Consider the following 15965-nt stretch of genomic DNA (forward strand, 5'->3'; position numbering starts at 1 on the left):
GGCTTCACCCCCTACTCGTGACCAGTCGACGGACAACGCCCTTTACCCCCACCTCTAAACGCCGCTCAGGGCTTCACCCCCTACTTGTGACCAGTCGACGGACAACGCCCTTTACCCCCACCTCTAAACGCCGCTCTGGGCTTCACCCCCTACTCGTGACCAGTCGACGGACAACGCCCTTTACCCCCACCTCTAAACGCCGTTCTAGGCTTCACCCCCTACACCCTGTACCTGTGACCAGTCGACGACCGACAACGCCCTTTACCCCCACCTCTAAACGCCGCTCTGGGCTTCACCCCCTATCTGTGACCAGTCGACGGACACTCCCCGAATCGTTTCCTCCCTCATCCCCTGCAGGTCAACCCAAACAAAGTCCCTCTTACTGTTGCAGCCGTATATAAGCTGATACAAGGGGGCCCTCGCGTCCCCTGTCTTAATGATTTTTTTCCCAGTGTGTATGCTGTAGCCTTTCAACAGGTGAGCTGTACAGGTGATGGGGAATTTCGACACATCTGTGTCTGTATAGAAAGTGAAAAATACGAGCAATCTCAATCACTGGGTGACTTTGTAACATGTTCATAATGTAACGTGATGAGGGCTTGTCGAACCAATAAACGCGCGTCATCTGTCGCCCTGTTTGCATAAATAGTGTTAGGTGTTAATACAGGCGACTATGCTTGTCGTCAGAGGAGACTAACGAGATCGGGTGGTCAGGCTCACTGACTTGGTTGAAGCATGTCATCGATCCCAATTGCGTGGGTCGATGCTCATGATATCAATCACTGGAATGTCTGGTCCAGACTCGATTATTTATAGACCGCCGTGATATGGCTGTATGGCTATTATCCGTTGCTGGTAGCCATCTTCTACACATAGGACATCCTTCTAACCGTTTCTTGGCACCATATGCAAGTCGAATCGATGTTTTTTGTGAACTGCAAGTTTTGTTCGGCAACAAAATTCTTCACATTAGCCCAAATCAACTCATTTAGGTTTAAGTCTGCATGGTAAGGAGGTGGACGAAGAACAGCATGTCCGTGTTAACATGGTATCCTTGTTTGTTTGTTTGTTTGTTGTTTAAAGCCGCACTCAGCAATATTACAGCTATATGACGGCGGTCTGTAAATAATCGAGTAGACAATCCAGTGATTGTATCATGAGCAGCGACCCACGCAATTGAGATACGCTCACATACATCCATCGAATCAACGAGCCTGACAACTCGATCCCATTAGTCGCCCCTTACGACAAGCAGGGGTTGCTGAAGACCTGTTCTAAACCCGGATCTTCATGCGTTATAGGAGATAAAAAGGACAATCGTTGAAGACACCTGCGTAATTCAAGTAAGAGTGAGGATTGTTCTTAAGGAAGTCATTTTAAACTCCAAATTGATTAATCCAAAGATTAAATAAGATCGGATTACTATTGCATCAGCATTCATCCCTATGTATACTGAATTGTAAACACACAGACCATCACACATTGCGGCGGAGCATGTACAGGTGCGGACGTTACTTGGCGATTTTACTGCCGCTTCTCTATGTCTTTGTATCTTGGATATATGGTGTTTTACGGTAATTTCGTTCACGAAGAAAGGTTGAGCGTTGATGTTGCCGCATGTAAAAAGTAATGGTTTACGTAATGTACGGGCAATTGCATTGTCGCTATGTTGCGTTTTGGCTAATTTTGACACTTTTTGCTTGTTATTGGAAGGGCGACAATGCGACAATGTCCTTGAAGTATTCCATAGGCAATACTTGTCAACAATCTGCTAGACTCCCAGCATGGTCTCCTGCAAGGAGCTGTTATTTTATTTGTGTTTGTTGTTAAACCCTCCGCCTATATGATGGCGTTCTGTAAAAAATCGAGTCTGGAGTAGACAATCCAGTGATTAATGTCATGAGCATCGATCCACGCAATTTGGATACGATGACATGCATCAACCAAGTCAGCGAGCCTGACCACCTGATCCCGCTTGTCGCCTCTTACGACAAGCATGGGTTTCAAGGATGCAATGCTTAAACCACGTCTGTATCTGCTATTCTGTATAGCATTTTATTACCCATAGTGTTGGAAATAACCGAGTTCATGAATATCTTGTGTGCACCAATCTATTGATTGGACAGCCGGACAGCATTGTTGACGTCATTTGAATCTTATTGTCATGGAATGACGTCACACTAGAAACCACGTCAGAGCTGAAAATTGTTGCCGTCGTTTGAAATTTTGGTTTTCCAACATTTTGGTTGTGATTAGTGCATTTTGTAAATGGAGAATTATTAAGAAATAATGGGTAATAAAGAAATTATTACACTCGCATGTGTGTCACACTAAATTTACGAAACTCGTGTAAGAATTCATGTATTACCCTCGCTATCGCTCGGGAAATACAAGGATTCTGACACTCGTTTCGTTATATCAGTAAGATACACGTGCTCGTCTAATAATCTCTATTTATACCCAAAGGGTTAGAAATAACCAAGTTAATAAAAATCGTATGTTCACTAGTGATAATATCATTTTACTCTCACTAATGGATTGTTTACGTCATCCGGACGGCATTGTCGACGTCATTCGAATCTTATTGTGGCGTAAGGTCGGAATGACGTCACACCAAAGGACGTCATAGCAGGACATTATTAACGTCATTCGACAATTGTGGTTTCCTAAGACGGCGGTCGTTATCAGTTTGTATGAAGGGGAGCTCAAAGGGTTAAGAAATAATGGGTAACAAAGAAATTATGTAATTATATGATGCAATGCTTGACCTACGACTATAACCGCTATTCTGTGTCACACTTTATTATAAAAAAACTGGCTTACACGGGAGATATCGCAACAATTAAATTACATCACAATTCTTTGCAGACCACAGAGACGTAGCCTTTAAGTCACAATCAAACGACATCACTAATGTATCTGCCACTGAATCTGGTTACACTCAAGTCACTGGTTATCACAGTTTAAAATTATTTCGGACCATAAATAGAATTCCAACAAGTTTTAAACTGTTATCGACTCGTGTTGGTATAGTTTACATCAAAACACACTCTGGTGAGATGCTCGGATGCTGAATTGAAAACTGTGCTAACGCGTAGATTCTATATGTATCTACTGTGCATCAAAATTCTATATGTATCTAGTCTGCTTCAATTTTTTGCTTCATAAGGATTCGTTCTAATTGTTGAATTGCTTTCATTGTTTACGGTGCGGCCGATAACAACGCATTGTCGTAAACAAAAAATGTACATGACCTCACTTATTGTTCAAGACGTCACAGTCGGTTTCCTGTGACGTCGTTCCAAAAAATGATTGTTTGTGTGTTGTTAGACGCCGCACTCAGCAATATTCCGGCTATATGCGGCGGTAAATAATTGAGTCTGGACCAGACAACCCAGCATCGATCTACTCAATTGGGATACGATGACATGCATCAACCAAGTCAGCGAACCATCCGATCCCGTCAGTCGCCTCTTACGACAAGCATAGACGATCTTCACGAGTTAAAAAAATGATAGACTGAGTTGATATCTTCACTCGGGAAGCCCATATTTTTCTTCATTTTCTCCGAACATGACTTAATACGACATATGGAGTAACATACTCGCAACTCGAAATTACAGATTATCTGTCGCCAAGACTCGGGACTTACAAACATAATTCTTAATCAACTCGCGACAGATAATCCGTATAATTGCAAAATAGAGGACGTATTCCGAAACTGCACACAATGCAAGGTTATAGACAAGGGAAGGAGTGAAAATATCTGCCTGTCTACTTATAATGAGACCAGTGAAGATCCGGGGTAGAATAGGTCTTCAGAACTCATGCTTGCTGTTAAAGGCGACTATGCTTGGCGTAAGAGGAGACTAACGGGATCAGATGGTCAGGCTCGCTGACTTGGTTGATGACTGTCATTGTATCCCAATTGCGTGGATCGATGCTCATGATGTCAATCACTAGATTGTCTGGTCCAGACTCAATTATTTACAGACCGCCGTCATACAGCTGGAATATTGCTGAGTGCGGCTTTAAACAACAAAATTATAATGAAACTGTTACAGCCCAAAGAGAGACGGTATAACCACCCTGTAAGTGAAGATCTCTACTGCAGCGCGGGAACACCAACATAATGCTCTGTGTTTTTCTGTGTAGCGAATATTATTTCATTTACTTCATTTCTCAGAGTCTTCCATTCGGACCTGATCACATGACTGGTCACGCCCCCTACCGCCTGTGTTGAGATGATACGGATGTCCGTGACGTCAGCAGAGATGTCGCTCCCTGTCAAGACATTATTCTCGTTGATATACAGATGAATTCCGTCAGACTGATCTTACTTACACTCTGTATAAAAGGACAGAATCAGTATTTGAAATCTGCAAAGAGATGTACATACATATGGTGAAAATGTTATATATAAGCTGAATATCAACATTTCTCTTCTATACACACAGTCCAGACAGCCATATAGTGCACACAACCCTCCTCTATACACACAGTCCAGACAGCTATAGTGTACACCACCCTCCTCTATACACACAGTCCGGACAGCCATAGTGTATACCACCCTCCTCTATACACACAGTCCAGACAGCTATAGTGTACACCACCCTCCTCTATACACACAGTCCAGACACATATAGGATACACCACCCTCCTCTATACACACAGTCCAGACAGCTATAGGATACACCATCCTCCTCTACACACACAGTCCAGACAGCCATAGGATACACCGCCCTCCTCTATACACACAGTCCAGACAGCCATAGTGTATACCACCCTCCTCTACACACAGTCCAGACAGCCATAGGATACACCACCCTCCTCTATACACACAGTCCAGACAGCTATAGGATACACCATCCTCCTCTATACACACAGTCCAGACAGCCATAGGATACACCGCCCTCCTCTATACACACAGTCCAGACAGCCATAGTGTATACCACCCTCCTCTACACACAGTCCAGACAGCCATAGGATACACCGCCCTCCTCTATACACACAGTCCAGACAGCTATAGGATACACCATCCTCCTCTATACACACAGTCCAGACAGCCATAGGATACACCGCCCTCCTCTATACACACAGTCCAGACAGCCATAGGATACACCGCCCTCCTCTATACACACAGTCCAGACAGCCATAGGATACACCACCCTCCTCTATACACACAGTCCAGACAGCCATAGGATACACCACCCTCCTCTATACACACAGTCCAGACAGCTATAGGATACACCACCCTCCTCTATACACACAGTCCAGACAGCTATAGTGTACACCACCCTCCTCTACACACAGTCCAGACAGCTATAGGATATACCACCCTCCTCTACACACACAGTCCAGACAGCTATAGGATACACCACCCTCCTCTATACACACAGTCCAGACAGCTATAGGATATACCACCCTCCTCTACACACAGTCCAGACAGCTATAGGATATACCACCCTCCTCTACACACACAGTCCAGACAGCTATAGGATACACCACCCTCCTCTATACACACAGTCCAGACAGCTATAGGATACACCACCCTCCTCTATACACACAGTCCAGACAGCCATAGGATACACCACCCTCCTCTATACACACAGTCCAGACAGCTACAGGATACACCACCCTCCTCTATACACACAGTCCAGACAGCTATAGGATACCACACCCTCCTCTATACACACAGTCCAGACAGCTATAGGATACCACACCCTCCTCTATACACACAGTCCAGACAGCTATAGGATACACCACCCTCCTCTACACACAGTCCAGACAGCCATAGTGTACACCACCCTCCTCTATACACACAGTCCAGACAGCCATAGTGTACACCACCCTCCTCTATACACACAGTCCAGACAGCCATAGTGTACACCACCCTCCTCTACACACAGTCCAGACAGCCATAGTGTACACCACCCTCCTCTATACACACAGTCCAGACAGCTATAGGATACACCACCCTCCTCTATACACACAGTCCAGACAGCCATAGGGTACACCACCCTCCTCTATACACACAGTCCAGACAGCTACAGGATACACCACCCTCCTCTATACACACAGTCCAGACAGCTATAGGATACACCACCCTCCTCTATACACACAGTCCAGACAGCTATAGGATACACCACCCTCCTCTATACACACAGTTCAGACAGCCATAGTGTATACCACCCTCCTCTATACACACAGTCCAGACAGCTATAGTGTACACCACCCTCCTCTATACACACAGTCCAGACAGCTATAGGATACACCACCCTCCTCTATACACACAGTCCAGACAGCTATAGGATACACCACCCTCCTCTATACACACAGTCCAGACAGCCATAGTGTACACCACCCTCCTCTATACACACAGTCCAGACAGCTATAGGATACACCATCCTCCTCTATACACACAGTCCAGACAGCTATAGGATACACCATCCTCCTCTATACACACAGTCCAGACAGCTATAGGATACACCATCCTCCTCTATACACACAGTCCAGACAGCTATAGGATACACCACCCTCCTCTATACACACAGTCCAGACAGCTATAGTGTTTACCACCCTCCTCTATACACACAGTCCAGACAGCTATAGGATACACCACCCTCCTCTATACACACAGTCCAGACAGCTATAGGATACACCACCCTCCTCTATACACACAGTCCAGACAGCTATAGTGTACACCACCCTCCTCTATACACACAGTCCAGACAGCTATAGGATACACCACCCTCCTCTATACACACAGTCCAGACAGCCATAGTGTACACCACCCTCCTCTATACACACAGTCCAGACAGCTATAGGATACACCACCCTCCTCTATACACACAGTCCAGACAGCCATAGTGTACACCACCCTCCTCTATACACACAGTCCAGACAGCTACAGGATACACCACCCTCCTCTATACACACAGTCCAGACAGCTACAGTGTACACCACCCTCCTCTATACACACAGTCCAGAAAGCTATAGGATACACCACCCTCCTCTATACACAGTCCAGACAGCTATAGGATACACCACCCTCCTCTATACACACAGTCCAGACAGCTATAGTGTACACCACCCTCCTCTATACACACAGTCCAGACAGCTATAGTGTACACCACCCTCCTCTATACACACAGTCCAGACAGCTATAGTGTACACCACCCTCCTCTATACACACAGTCCAGACAGCTATAGTGTACACCACCCTCCTCTATACACACAGTCCAGACAGCTATAGGATACACCACCCTCCTCTATACACACAGTCCAGACAGCCATAGTGTACACCACCCTCCTCTATACACACAGTCCAGACAGCTATAGGATACACCACCCTCCTCTATACACACAGTCCAGACAGCCATAGTGTACACCACCCTCCTCTATACACACAGTCCAGACAGCTACAGGATACACCACCCTCCTCTATACACACAGTCCAGACAGCTACAGTGTACACCACCCTCCTCTATACACACAGTCCAGACAGCTATAGGATACACCACCCTCCTCTATACACAGTCCAGACAGCTATAGGATACACCATCCTCCTCTATACACACAGTCCAGACAGCCATAGGGTACACCACCCTCCTCTATACACACAGTCCAGACAGCTATAGTGTACACCACCCTCCTCTATACACACAGTCCAGACACATATAGGATACACCACCCTCCTCTATACACACAGTCCAGACAGCTATAGGATACACCACCCTCCTCTATACACACAGTCCAGACAGCCATAGTGTATACCACCCTCCTCTACACACACAGTCCAGACAGTTATAGGATACACCACCCTCCTCTACACACACAGTCCAGACAGCTATAGTGTACACCACCCTCCTCTATACACACAGTCCAGACAGCTATAGGATACACCACCCTCCTCTATACACACAGTCCAGACAGCCATAGTGTATACCACCCTCCTCTACACACACAGTCCAGACAGTTATAGGATACACCACCCTCCTCTACACACACAGTCCAGACAGCTATAGTGTACACCACCCTCCTCTATACAAACAGTCCAGACAGCTATAGTGTACACCACCCTCCTCTATTCACACAGTCCAGACAGCTATAGGATACACCATCCTCCTCTATACACACAGTCCAGACAGCCATAGTGTACACCACCCTCCTCTATACACACAGTCCAGACAGCCATAGGATACACCACCCTCCTCTATACACACAGTCCAGACAGCTATAGTGTACACCACCCTCCTCTATACACACAGTCCAGACAGCTATAGGATACACCACCCTCCTCTACACACACAGTCCAGACAGCTATAGGATACACCACCCTCCTCTATACACACAGTCCAGACAGCTATAGTGTACACCACCCTCCTCTATACACACAGTCCAGACAGCTATAGGATACACCACCCTCCTCTATACACACAGTCCAGACAGCCATAGTGTACACCACCCTCCTCTATACACACAGTCCAGACAGCTATAGGATACACCACCCTCCTCTATACACACAGTCCAGACAGCCATAGGATATACCACCCTCCTCTATACACACAGTCCAGACAGCCATAGTGTACACCACCCTCCTCTATACACACAGTCCAGACAGCCATAGGATACACCACCCTCCTCTATACACACAGCCCAGACAGCTATAGGATACACCACCCTCCTCTATACACACAGTCCAGACAGCTATAGTGTACACCACCCTCCTCTATACACACAGTCCAGACAGCTATAGGATACACCACCCTCCTCTATACACACAGTCCAGACAGCTATAGTGTACACCACCCTCCTCTATACACACAGTCCAGACAGCTATAGGATACACCACCCTCCTCTACACACACAGTCCAGACAGCTATAGTGTATACCACCCTCCTCTATACACACAGTCCAGACAGCTATAGGATACACCACCCTCCTCTATACACACAGTCCAGACAGCCATAGTGTACACCACCCTCCTCTATACACACAGTCCAGACAGCTATAGGATACACCATCCTCCTCTATACACACAGTCCAGACAGCTATAGGATACACCATCCTCCTCTATACACACAGTCCAGACAGCTATAGGATACACCATCCTCCTCTATACACACAGTCCAGACAGCTATAGGATACACCACCCTCCTCTATACACACAGTCCAGACAGCTATAGTGTTTACCACCCTCCTCTATACACACAGTCCAGACAGCTATAGGATACACCACCCTCCTCTATACACACAGTCCAGACAGCTATAGGATACACCACCCTCCTCTATACACACAGTCCAGACAGCTATAGTGTACACCACCCTCCTCTATACACACAGTCCAGACAGCTATAGGATACACCACCCTCCTCTATACACACAGTCCAGACAGCCATAGTGTACACCACCCTCCTCTATACACACAGTCCAGACAGCTATAGGATACACCACCCTCCTCTATACACACAGTCCAGACAGCCATAGTGTACACCACCCTCCTCTATACACACAGTCCAGACAGCTACAGGATACACCACCCTCCTCTATACACACAGTCCAGACAGCTACAGTGTACACCACCCTCCTCTATACACACAGTCCAGAAAGCTATAGGATACACCACCCTCCTCTATACACAGTCCAGACAGCTATAGGATACACCACCCTCCTCTATACACACAGTCCAGACAGCTATAGTGTACACCACCCTCCTCTATACACACAGTCCAGACAGCTATAGTGTACACCACCCTCCTCTATACACACAGTCCAGACAGCTATAGTGTACACCACCCTCCTCTATACACACAGTCCAGACAGCTATAGTGTACACCACCCTCCTCTATACACACAGTCCAGACAGCTATAGGATACACCACCCTCCTCTATACACACAGTCCAGACAGCCATAGTGTACACCACCCTCCTCTATACACACAGTCCAGACAGCTATAGGATACACCACCCTCCTCTATACACACAGTCCAGACAGCCATAGTGTACACCACCCTCCTCTATACACACAGTCCAGACAGCTACAGGATACACCACCCTCCTCTATACACACAGTCCAGACAGCTACAGTGTACACCACTCTCCTCTATACACACAGTCCAGACAGCTATAGGATACACCACCCTCCTCTATACACAGTCCAGACAGCTATAGGATACACCATCCTCCTCTATACACACAGTCCAGACAGCCATAGGGTACACCACCCTCCTCTATACACACAGTCCAGACAGCTATAGTGTACACCACCCTCCTCTATACACACAGTCCAGACACATATAGGATACACCACCCTCCTCTATACACACAGTCCAGACAGCTATAGGATACACCACCCTCCTCTATACACACAGTCCAGACAGCCATAGTGTATACCACCCTCCTCTACACACACAGTCCAGACAGTTATAGGATACACCACCCTCCTCTACACACACAGTCCAGACAGCTATAGTGTACACCACCCTCCTCTATACACACAGTCCAGACAGCTATAGTGTACACCACCCTCCTCTATACACACAGTCCAGACAGCTATAGGATACACCATCCTCCTCTATACACACAGTCCAGACAGCCATAGTGTACACCACCCTCCTCTATACACACAGTCCAGACAGCCATAGGATACACCACCCTCCTCTATACACACAGTCCAGACAGCTATAGTGTACACCACCCTCCTCTATACACACAGTCCAGACAGCTATAGGATACACCACCCTCCTCTACACACACAGTCCAGACAGCTATAGGATACACCACCCTCCTCTATACACACAGTCCAGACAGCTATAGTGTACACCACCCTCCTCTATACACACAGTCCAGACAGCTATAGGATACACCACCCTCCTCTATACACACAGTCCAGACAGCTATAGTGTATACCACCCTCCTCTATACACACAGTCCAGACAGCTATAGGATACACCACCCTCCTCTACACACACAGTCCAGACAGCTATAGTGTATACCACCCTCCTCTATACACACAGTCCAGACAGCTATAGGATACACCACCCTCCTCTATACACACAGTCCAGACAGCCATAGTGTACACCACCCTCCTCTATACACACAGTCCAGACAGCTATAGGATACACCACCCTCCTCTACACACAGTCCAGACAGCCATAGTGTACACCACCCTCCTCTATACACACAGTCCAGACAGCTATAGGATACACCACCCTCCTCTATACACACAGTCCAGACAGCCATAGGATACACCACCCTCCTCTATACACACAGTCCAGACAGCTATAGTGTACACCACCCTCCTCTATACACACAGTCCAGACAGCTATAGGATACACCACCCTCCTCTATACACACAGTCCAGACAGCCATAGTGTACACCACCCTCCTCTATACACACAGTCCAGACAGCTATAGGATACACCACCCTCCTCTACACACAGTCCAGACAGCTATAGGATACACCATCCTCCTCTATACACACAGTCCAGACAGCCATAGGATACACCACCCTCCTCTATACACACAGTCCAGACAGCTATAGTGTACACCACCCTCCTCTATACACACAGTCCAGACAGCCATAGGATACACCACCCTCCTCTATACACACAGCCCAGACAGCTATAGGATACACCACCCTCCTCTATACACACAGTCCAGACAGCTATAGTGTACACCACCCTCCTCTATACACACAGTCCAGACAGCTATAGGATACACCACCCTCCTCTATACACACAGTCCAGACAGCTATAGGATACACCACCCTCCTCTTTACACACAGTCCAGACAGCCATCTTTAGTTGGTAGATATACATGCCATCGACCGGTTTCTTTAGTTGATAGATATACATGCAATGGGTCGGTTTCTTTAGTTGATAGATATACATGCCATGGGCCGGTTTCTTTAGTTGATAGATATACATGCCATAGGTCGGTTTCTTTAGTTGATAGATATACATGCCATCGACCGATTTCTTTAGTTGATAGATATACATGCCATCGACCGGTTTCTTTAGTTGATAGATATAAATGCCATCGACCGGTTTCTTTAGCTGATAGATATACATGCCATGGGCCGGTTTCTTTAGTTGATAGATATAAATGCCATGGGCCGGTTTCTTTAGTTGATAGATATACATGCCATCGACCGGTTTCTTTAGTTGATAGATATACATGCCATGGGCCAGTTTCTTTAGTTGATAGATATACATGCCATCGGCCGGTTTCTTTAGTTGATAGATATACATGCCATGGGTCGGTTTCTTTAGTTGATAGATATACATGCCATGGGCCGGTTTCTTTAGTTGATAGATATACATGCCATGGGCCGGTTTCTTTAGTTGATAGATATACATGCCATCGGCCGGTTTCTTTAGTTGATAGATATACATGCCATCGGCCGGTTTCTTTAGCTGATAGATATACATGCCTTGGGCCGGTTTCTTTCAGGCGGATGCCAGGGATTTGTGTTTGAGACATAATGTTCCACCTTTTGTGAACGTTTCAAGACAAACAAAACAATCTCTGAAACTTTTTCTTTTATCAAAACACATTTTTAGAACATACAACATATCCAGTGAACGAATTGATTTTTCTTTGATTCTTGTTGTAATTTTATGCTCTGCCCCCAAACGCGTGCACACGTCCATACATTGGTATATTCTATAAAGCCCATTCTTAATTGGTGCCCCCAAACTTGATTTTGTTGGAATATTTTTAAAAGCGGCGCAAAACCATACTCACTTTGCTAATGTAACAGGGTGAGGCAGCCCAGTGATTAAAGCGTTCGCTCGTCACGCCGAAGACCCGGATACGATTCCCAACATGGATACAATGTCGCCGCCGTGATATTGATGGAATATTGCTAAAAGCGGCGTAAAACCACACTCACTCACTCTAATGTAACGAGTCATCATGTGCCGTCTCCGTGACTCATTTTGAATGATTTAATAGTTGGAAATATCAAGCAGTTGGTATGATGTGAAACGTGATTGTAGAGACGTTAGAAATGGCATTGCTCACAAACATATTCGGAATTTCAAAAATGAGTGCATAGGAATAAAACATCGAATACTAGTTTCCAGTAATTCCCGGAGATTGAACAATAATCCATGATATTATATCACCATTCAATTCGGAAAAATACTCTATAGATTCGTTCGCTGCCATGTCTTCTTGTCTGTCATACAGACCCTAAAACAAATATATCTAATATTAGCCCATGCAAGTCTATAATGTTTGGCATGTCTATACTCCTGCAGTATCAGGTTCTGTACAAATCTGCTGAATTCGCAAGCGAGCACGGAGCTTGTAATTATCAGTCAATCTCTAGCTGTCATTCGTGTTTAGTATTAGCACATAGTGAGCCTCCTCCCCCACTCCCCAACACCCCACACTGAGCCAAGACCTGCTCCTGCTCTTCCCGGCCACACTGGGCTGGCAACATAGGTCATTCCACTGACTACATGTTTCTACCGTCGGATGGATGAAAGCAGAGACCATATAATATTATATGGTCTCTGATGAAAGGCATCCATGGTGACATAGAAAAGCTCTGTATTTTCTTTAGTTGCTTCATTGTTACCCTAGTGAGGAGAGAGAGGGATTGCTAAAAGTTTCGCATTTCTGAAAATGAAAAGTCTCTTGGCTCCTTTTTATCATATTTTATAACTATAATTTAACAACTGTTTCTTTCTGTACAATATGTTCATTCAAAGACTAGATGTTAGTCTACCAGTCTTCGTCCAGGTATATGACGTCTGGTACCGAGTCCAATTCGCATGAAACGACTCTAAATATAGCCGTCCACTCAAATTACACTGATGAATCAAGAATCAAGGATATTTTATTGTAAAATAACGCCCACTTGGGACCTGGTACAAAATAGAGTATTTATATGGTGTGTATATATATATATTTGACACAAATGCATGAAAACATGTGCGAGTGAAATTCTGTGGAAAGTTCGTACGTATACGTTCGATTATCAAAATCTAAGTGAGTGAGATGGGTTTCACGCCGCTTTTAACAGTATTCCAGTTTTATCACAGCGTGTCAGCTTAATGTGGGAGGAAAACCCCGAAGTGATGCACTTCGGTGGAACCCACGAGAACGGTGCTGACAAACCTAGAAACATAATCGGGGTGAACCGGGATTCGAGCCCACAATCATAGGTTTCTGGCGTGCCCAAGGGACGCAACTGCACAGCGAATTGCGGCGACTTAGACGACTGGGCCACCCGTGCCCCCTTCAAACTCTAAGGAAGCCGAGTCAACCCAGGTTACCACAGAGATGTCTGAGAGCCAGGAATGACTAACTTCAACCAGAGTTAGCCAGTGTTATAAAACCATGTAGAAGTATTCTTTCAGTGCTGGCTAAGTGCCGGTACAGATAATTTTTTGTATATTAAATCGCTAACTTAAGGTATTTTCATTTGAAAATCAAACATATTATAAAATCAACTAAGGGGTATAGTTTCTTTCGCTCCTAAGTTTAATACAAAATAGCTGCAGGTGGAGAAAGAGTGAGTGTGTGAGTATGGTTTTACGCCGCTTTTAGCAATATTCCAGCAATATCACGGCGGGGAACACCAGAGATGGGCTTCACACGTTGAACCAATGTCGGGAATCGAACCCGGGTCTTCGGCGTGACGAGCGAACGCTTTAACCACTGGGCTAGCCGACCGCCCAGGTGGAGAAAGACTATATGGAATGCTATAACACAAAGCTATAAGAGGACAATTGTTTCATTGTTTGACAAAGCAGTGGTTGTACCTTTTCCTATTAAAACATGTAAAACGACAAGGAAGTTAAATATAACGTGTAGAACATGAAACAGAGATGCAAAATTGTCCTCAAGGTAACATTATGGATTGTAAAATATTTATATCAACAATCGAAAGTTATGTTTGTATCAAATTGTATCATTAGATATATACCATCAATACCTGTTAACTACATATATGATTAGTATAAGAAATAATAGCAGTAGTGGTAACAGTAGAGTGGGTGAGCATTGTTGTACGCCGCTTTTATCAATATTGCAGGGATTCACACATTGTAGGGAATCGAACCCAGGCCTTCGGCGTGTCGTGCGAACGCATAATCGCAAGGCTAACACACCGCCCAGTAGCAGATCCCTCTACCTTAAAGTAATTATAAATCATAGAATAATTAACAAAATTCTATGTACCTCTGAAGTTAAAACTACTTTTTTTTATCACAAGGCACTGAACTGCGTATTAATTATTGTGCAAAAACAACACGTACGTCAGTCCGTTACAACTCTTTCACGTGTCACTCCAGGTTCGCGATAATAATGACAGATATAAGACGCAACGATCAAAGCCTGGCGTCAAACGCAATAAAAGACCCTGCCAGTCGTTAAGCGTACCGGTGCATGCCTTTAATTAGCACGTGGACAATGCTATCAGCACGCCTCCCTGTCAATCACAGAACACTTAAAAGGGATGCCGCGAACACCGTCCGCCCAGTCATTTACATGTTTGTCTTCTGGGATTATCCGGGGTATTGTTTTATTAACTAAATTAGATTACCGTTGTCGCCATAATGATTTTTCAGGACGTGTCAAATCAGCAAATTGTTCAATAAACACACCACGACAGACAGCTAATACTTGTTAATCTACTCACAAGATAGCGAATATTAGCGATGTGGTTTTCTTAATCTCTGCACTGAATAACGCATCATACGAAGCTACGTACCAAATAGTGTGTAGTATATTACTGATACACTCTACTCGCTTTTATCTAGAAGATATTGACAAGTATATCATTTCGGGTAGCATCGCATTGTCATCCGACTGGTTCGTGTGCCGACTGGTTCGTGCGAAATGCTTACTCGGGACTGCAAATAGCTCGCTTTGTCACAATCCTCCGGCAAAACAGGCTATGACGTCAGTGCTCGATTTTAACCAACCGTGACGTCACGCGTTTACGC

The sequence above is a fragment of the Haliotis rufescens genome, unplaced genomic scaffold (genome assembly GCF_023055435.1).
Source record: "Haliotis rufescens isolate VD_foot unplaced genomic scaffold, xgHalRufe1.0.p SCAF_17, whole genome shotgun sequence".
In the NCBI taxonomy this organism is placed as follows: Eukaryota; Metazoa; Mollusca; class Gastropoda; order Lepetellida; family Haliotidae; genus Haliotis; species Haliotis rufescens.